The sequence below is a fragment of the Colobus angolensis genome, unplaced genomic scaffold, assembly GCF_000951035.1.
Source record: "Colobus angolensis palliatus isolate OR3802 unplaced genomic scaffold, Cang.pa_1.0 Scaffold35, whole genome shotgun sequence".
Taxonomy (NCBI): Eukaryota; Metazoa; Chordata; class Mammalia; order Primates; family Cercopithecidae; genus Colobus; species Colobus angolensis.
The window spans coordinates 4432365-4438280 of record NW_012116821.1 but is presented as its reverse complement, the minus strand read 5'-3'; the positions used below and the strand labels follow the sequence as shown (position 1 = coordinate 4438280).

Below are 5916 nucleotides of genomic sequence, written 5' to 3'. Positions count from 1 at the left end.
AAATAAATAAAACCACAAAAAAGAGACTCTGTCAATAAATAAATAAATAAATAAATAAATAAATAAATAAATAAATAAAACCACAAAAAATCTTGTAATGTTTTAAGAGAGTTTACAAATTTGTGTTGGGCCACATTCAAAACCGTTGCCTGTGCGGGTTGGACAAGTTTGGAACAAAGCATACTGCTTGATTGCAATTACATGAAGTTTAAGAGTAGACACAACTCATAATTGGTAATTTAAGTCCAAATGAATAGTGGTTACCTCTGGGGAAGTACTACTGACTGGGAAGGCGCAGTTGGAAACCTGGGGTGATGGAAATGTTCTAGATCTTGACCTGGGGGCTGATGACATGTGTATACATATGTTAAAGTTCACCCAGCTGTCCTCTTAAGATCTGTGCAATTTATTGTGTGTAAATTATGTCAGTTAGGAAAAAAATAAGAAAAATGAAGGAATGATGGAGAAAAAAAGAAGCGAAACGTAAGGAAGGAAGGAGGAAGGGAGGGAGGGAAGGAGGGAGGAAGGGGGGATTAAACCTAAGCACGGAGGGGGAGAGATGCTCCTCAAAAATATGCTATCAGTCATGTAGTGTTATTTATTTATTTATTGAGACGGAGCCTCGCTCTGTTGCCCAGGCTGGAGTGAGTGGCGTGATCTCGGCTCACTGCAACCTCCACCCTCCCAGGTTCAAGCGATCCTCCGGACTCAGCCTCCCGAGTAGCTGCCATTACAGGCACGCACCGTGGTGACCGGCTGTTATCTGCATCTTAAAGATGGGGAAAGTTTGAGGTTTGCTGATGTGTTCAGCGTCACAGACTGGGTGAGTGACTCCAGCTGAGGCTAAAACCCAGGTGTGTAGGGCGCCAAAGCCTTTGTGATTCCACCTCCTACAGCTCGGGTCACTTCCTCGAAGAAAGGTGACTCCTAGAAATGCCTCCCACGTGGAACTGATCTCCTCCTGGGAAGAACGTCTGTCTTATCGCCGTCGACCTTAGGCATGGACACCCTTCTGTTCGCCACCCACAACTGTGAGCCTGCACAGGAGGCAGAGCCGCGTTCATTCATTTTAGGCCTCCCCAAGGGCTCAGCGCCTGCTAAGCAGATGCGCGTTCCTGTAGGACAAGGGGTGGCCACTGGAGACGCAGTGCGACGTAGGCGATCACGCCCGCGGACGTCGCTGCGGACTGCGCTTCCTTCCGAAGAGGGAACTGTTGAGAAGAGTGAAGCGATTATGTTTCACTAGAGACCAGCCGCGTCCCTGTGACTCACTTAGAAACTCACTGTTACGTATTTGGAGCCCGGGCTGACGACCTTCCGGGTACACCTCAGGCAGAAGCAGGTGCGCGATGGAAGGATCCGCCCTGCCGCGCCCCGCCGGTGGCGCCGGCCCCGCCCCCCTCACCTGCGCGCGCAACCCCGCCCCAGCGCGAGGCTCTGCACCCGCTGCGCCCGCCGTCCAGCTTTTATATGGCGCTATTTTGGTCGCGCGACCTGATTGGCTGGGAGCGGGCGACGACACGCTCGCGCGCCTCAGGGAGGGGCCAAGATCTGGGGGAGGGGAACTTCCGGCGGCCGCGCGGAGCCTGGGGCGGCGGAGCGGGACTGCAGCGGTCTCCGGGGGTGCTTTAGAACCTCTGTACCTAGTCCGCAATCTGTCAGTGGGGTTATATTTTAATAAAAGAGCTTGTGTGTCCGAAAGGGATTTGTCAAGAACCAAACTCACCCTTCTGGGATGGAGTTGCCAGATGGCGGGAACAGGCGGCGTAAACCTTACCAGACATGAGCCCAGGCTGCTCAAGTGTCATTCGCGTCTTGAAGCTCTTGCCTGCCCCCCTTTGCAGGCGCGTCTTCTGCCAACTCTACCTTGCCCTTTGCTAAACAAGCCCTCTAATGTTTTATCGTGCCTCACGTCAGACAATGGCTGGGCCTGCCTCTCTCCCCTTGGTTGTGTCCTCTCCCTTTCTCTGAAGTCAGAAGAACAAAACACTCCTAAGAATTGCTAGAGAATCTCATTTCCACCACATTTCCCTGTCCTGATCCGAAGAGCCACGTCTGACCTCCCCTGGTCTGGCTGCCCACCAATCAGGCAGCATTACTTCTCTGAGTCTCAAGGTTATTAAATTTCTTCTGGTGGCAGACTGGTTTTGTACTTTGGTGAAAGTGACCAAATAGGTACCAAGTGTGATTCATCAAAAAATCTTACACTTGGCCGGGTGCGGTGGCTCAAGCCTGTAATCCCAGCACTTTGGGAGGCCGAGGCGGGCGGATCACGAGGTCAGGAGATCGAGACCATCCTGGCTAACACGGTGAAACCCCGTCTCTACTAAAAAATACAAAAACTGGCGCCTGTAGTCCCAGCTACTCGGGAGGCTGAAGCAGGAGAATGGCGTAAACCCGGGAGGCGGAGCTTGCAGTGAGCTGAGATCCGGCCACTGCTCTCCAGCCTGGGCGACAGAGTGAGACTCCATCTCAAAAAAAAAAAAAGAAAAAAAAATCTTACACTTAAAAAGATAAGCCAAAAGGACCATTTGAAGCCCCACTCCATATTGGATGGGAACTTAGCTTGAAAGGTGTTCTCTTAAGGATTTCTGTTTACTTCTTAGAATTACAAATATCATCTCTGGTTGGAAAGCCTATGAACGCCTCTGAGATTTCCTGAGTTCACAACTTTGAAGATGATTTGCAGCTGGATGCAGAAAAAACAAACTTAGTAATTGTTGAATGTGGACATCAATGAGAAGTACTTTTGGCCCAAACGTCGTGGTTCACACCTGTAATCCTAGCACTTTGGGAGGTCGAGGCAGGTGGATAACCCGAGGTCAGGAGTTCCAGACCACCCTGGCCAACATAGTGAAACCCCATCTCTGCTAAAAATACAAAAATTGGGTGGGCATGTTGGTGCATGCCTGTAATCCCAGCTACTCAGGGCTGAGGCGCCAAATCGCTTGAACCCAGGAGGCAGAGGCTGCAGTGAATACAGATAATGTCACTGCACTCCAGCCTGGGCTACAGAGCGAGACTGTCTGCAAAAAGAACTTTCAATGTGCCAGGCATTTTAAATGCTTAACAGGCATTTCATTTAATCCTCACAAAATCCCCATGACTTAGATACTATTATTATAATACCCATTTTACAGAAAGGGCCTAGAAAGCTTGCATAACATTGTGTCTGTACTTGGTTCCTGCCAGTGGGTTCGTGGTCTCACTGACTTCAAGAATGAAGCCACAGACCTTTGCAGTGAGTGTTACAGCTTTTAAAGATGGCCTGGGGCCAGGCGCAGTGGCTCATGCCTGTAATCCCGGCACTTTGGGAGGCTGAAGCGGGTAGATCACGAGGTCAGGAGGTTAAGACCATCCTGGCTAACACGGTGAAACCCCGTCTCTACTAAAAATACAAAAAATTAGTAGGGCGTAGTGGCGGGCACCTGCAGTCCCAGCTACTCGGGAGAATGGTGTGAACCTAGGAGGCGAAGTTTGCAGTGAGCCAAGATTGTGCCACTGCACTCCAGCCTGGGCGACAGAGCAAGACTCCATCTCAAAAAAAAAAAAAAAGAAAAGAAAAGATGGCCCAGACCCAAAGAGTGAGGGGTAGAGAGGTTTATTGTGAAGAGCGAAAAGACAAAAGCTTCCACAGCATGGAAGAGGACCCAAGTGGGATGCCACTGCTGGCTGGGGTGGCCAGCTTTTATTCCCTTATTGTCCCTGCCCATGTTCCATTTCTGTCCTATCAGAGTGCCCTTTTTTTCAATCCTCCCCACGACTGGCTACTTTTAGAATCCTGCTGATTGGTGCATTTTACAGAGCGTTGATTGGTGCGTTTTATAATCCTCTCGTTAGACAAAGTTCCCCAAGTCCCCACTCCACCCAGGAAGTCCAGCTGGCCTCACCTCTCAACATGACTGATGCAGCATATTAGTACCACAGCAGTGCCAGGATTCACACCGAATGTTGTCTGACTCCATGTGTGCCCTTAACTACTAACCTCTGCAATTTCTTCTTTTCTTGTCTTACCTAACCAGAAACTTAGTCTTAAGCCAGCCCAAAAGGAGTTGGGATCACTACCAGGTGTTATAAATCTTCAGGAAGACATTTGTCCTGCTGGTTTAAGAAAAGGATTGCTACTGTGAGGCATGGTGGCTCACACCTGTAATCCCAGCTACTTGGGAGGCTGAGGTGGGAAGATCACTTTAGCCCAGGAGGTTGAGGCTGCAGTGAGCTGTGATCACACTGCTGCACTCCATCCTGGGTGACAGAGCGAGACTGTGTCTTAAAAAAAAAAAAAAAAAAAAAGATTGCTGTGAAAGGGAAAATAAGGGTGCCTACAGTCTCAACAATCTCCACTTCCCCTGAGCAACAGACCATATTAAACCTGCAGTACAAAGTTTCTGAAAAGGTCTCAGATTCTGCTGTGTTCGTCAATTTGGAGACCGACCTGTTTACAAAGTGGCCTCACTTAGATCCACTTGGTTGGTTAGGAACCGGGGCGCAAACCAATCATAAGAATGACTTTCAAACTTTTTTCTACACTTTCTTCCAAAAAGCTACGAGAACTACCTGATAGAAGTTCCAAATACAGTAGACACTGCAGTGGAAACTGCCTTAGAGCCAGGCAGGCTTGGGTTTAATCCCCAGTCCCTCAATCCCCCAACCCCTCTCTCTGAAGTCATATGAATTTCCAAACTTCTATGAACCTCAGATTCTTTATTTGTAACCTGTTTTGCTGAAAGAATTAAGTGAGATCCCTGAAGTTCCTGAATTATTGAGTGGTACAAATAGGTATTCAAACAAATGTTAATTCTCTTTTTTGCTCCTTTCCCTGAATGATTAAGAAGAAAAGCACCAGTCATGACTATTCTATCTTTATTATTCCTCTTACAGAGCTACATTGACTGTACTAAGTTTCACAGTCAGGTAGTAATTTACAGTAAGACTTAATTATCATCCATAACTTTAAATGTCCTTATCAAAACTTCAACATCACTTCCAAATACTAGCATTAGCTTTATGTCTGACATTCATTTAACAAGGTTACTAAAAATTTATTAAGTATAAGACTTTGGTTAATTTTTAATAGAACTTTCTGAAAACTTTTCAGCAAAATGGCCTATTGAGAAAAGTGGGTATGCTGAAAAACAAAAACAAAAAGCATGATTTACGAACAAGTATTAGGGAAATAGTATTTTTATTATTATAACCTGTTCCTTCTTACTGCTCCCAAGCTCCAACTCTGACCATAATTCTTAATGAAAATAATTTGGTCTGGTAAGATCAAATAAATAAAAAAGAAAACAAAGTTTATTGAAAATTAAAACACTGGACTGGGCACAGTGACTCGTGCCTGTAATGCCAGTACTTTGGAAGGCCAAGGTGGGAGGATTACTTGAGGCCAGGAGTGAGAGACCAGCCTGAGCAACGCAGTGAGACCCATCTCTAAATAAAAAAGAAAAAGAAAAAAGACACAAAGACAAAAAACTAAGAACAGAAAGTAGAATTTAACAAAAATTAAAGGTGTTCCTTCACAATCCTAATTCAGAGATGCTTTTCCCTTTAAAGCCATTCAGTACTTTTTGTCAATTGATTTTGCATTATAGACATGACCCATCATTTTCAACGCTGCTATCAGTCAAAGGGAGACTTTTAAGTCTTCACATATAAAGTTGTAAAATGTGCAGTGTGTGTTGCACATCAGGGTAGCGGTGGATATTACTGCTAAAATACGAAATTTGCAAACCATTAGACATCCAAATAAGTTTTAAGTGAACAGATTTCCAGAAATTTGGAAAGTATTAACAAAATGGTTTGGGCCGGGCGCGGTGGCTCAAGCCTGTAATACCAGCACTTTGGGAGGCTGAGACGGGTGGATCACGAGGTCAGGAGATCGAGACCATCCTGGCTAACACGGTGAAACCCCGT

General features: G+C 46.4%; 1 protein-coding gene across 1 annotated transcript in view; it reads right to left on the bottom strand.

Annotated features, from left to right (window-relative positions):
• Nucleotides 1–1388, bottom strand: part of LOC105519431 (chromosome unknown open reading frame, human C6orf99) — a 45824-nt gene extending 44436 nt beyond the window's left edge. Inside the window, 1 exon segment of the mRNA XM_011952775.1 lies at nt 1273–1388. The gene's annotated coding sequence lies outside the window, so the exon portion shown is untranslated.
• Between the last annotated feature and the right edge of the window lie 4528 nt (nt 1389–5916).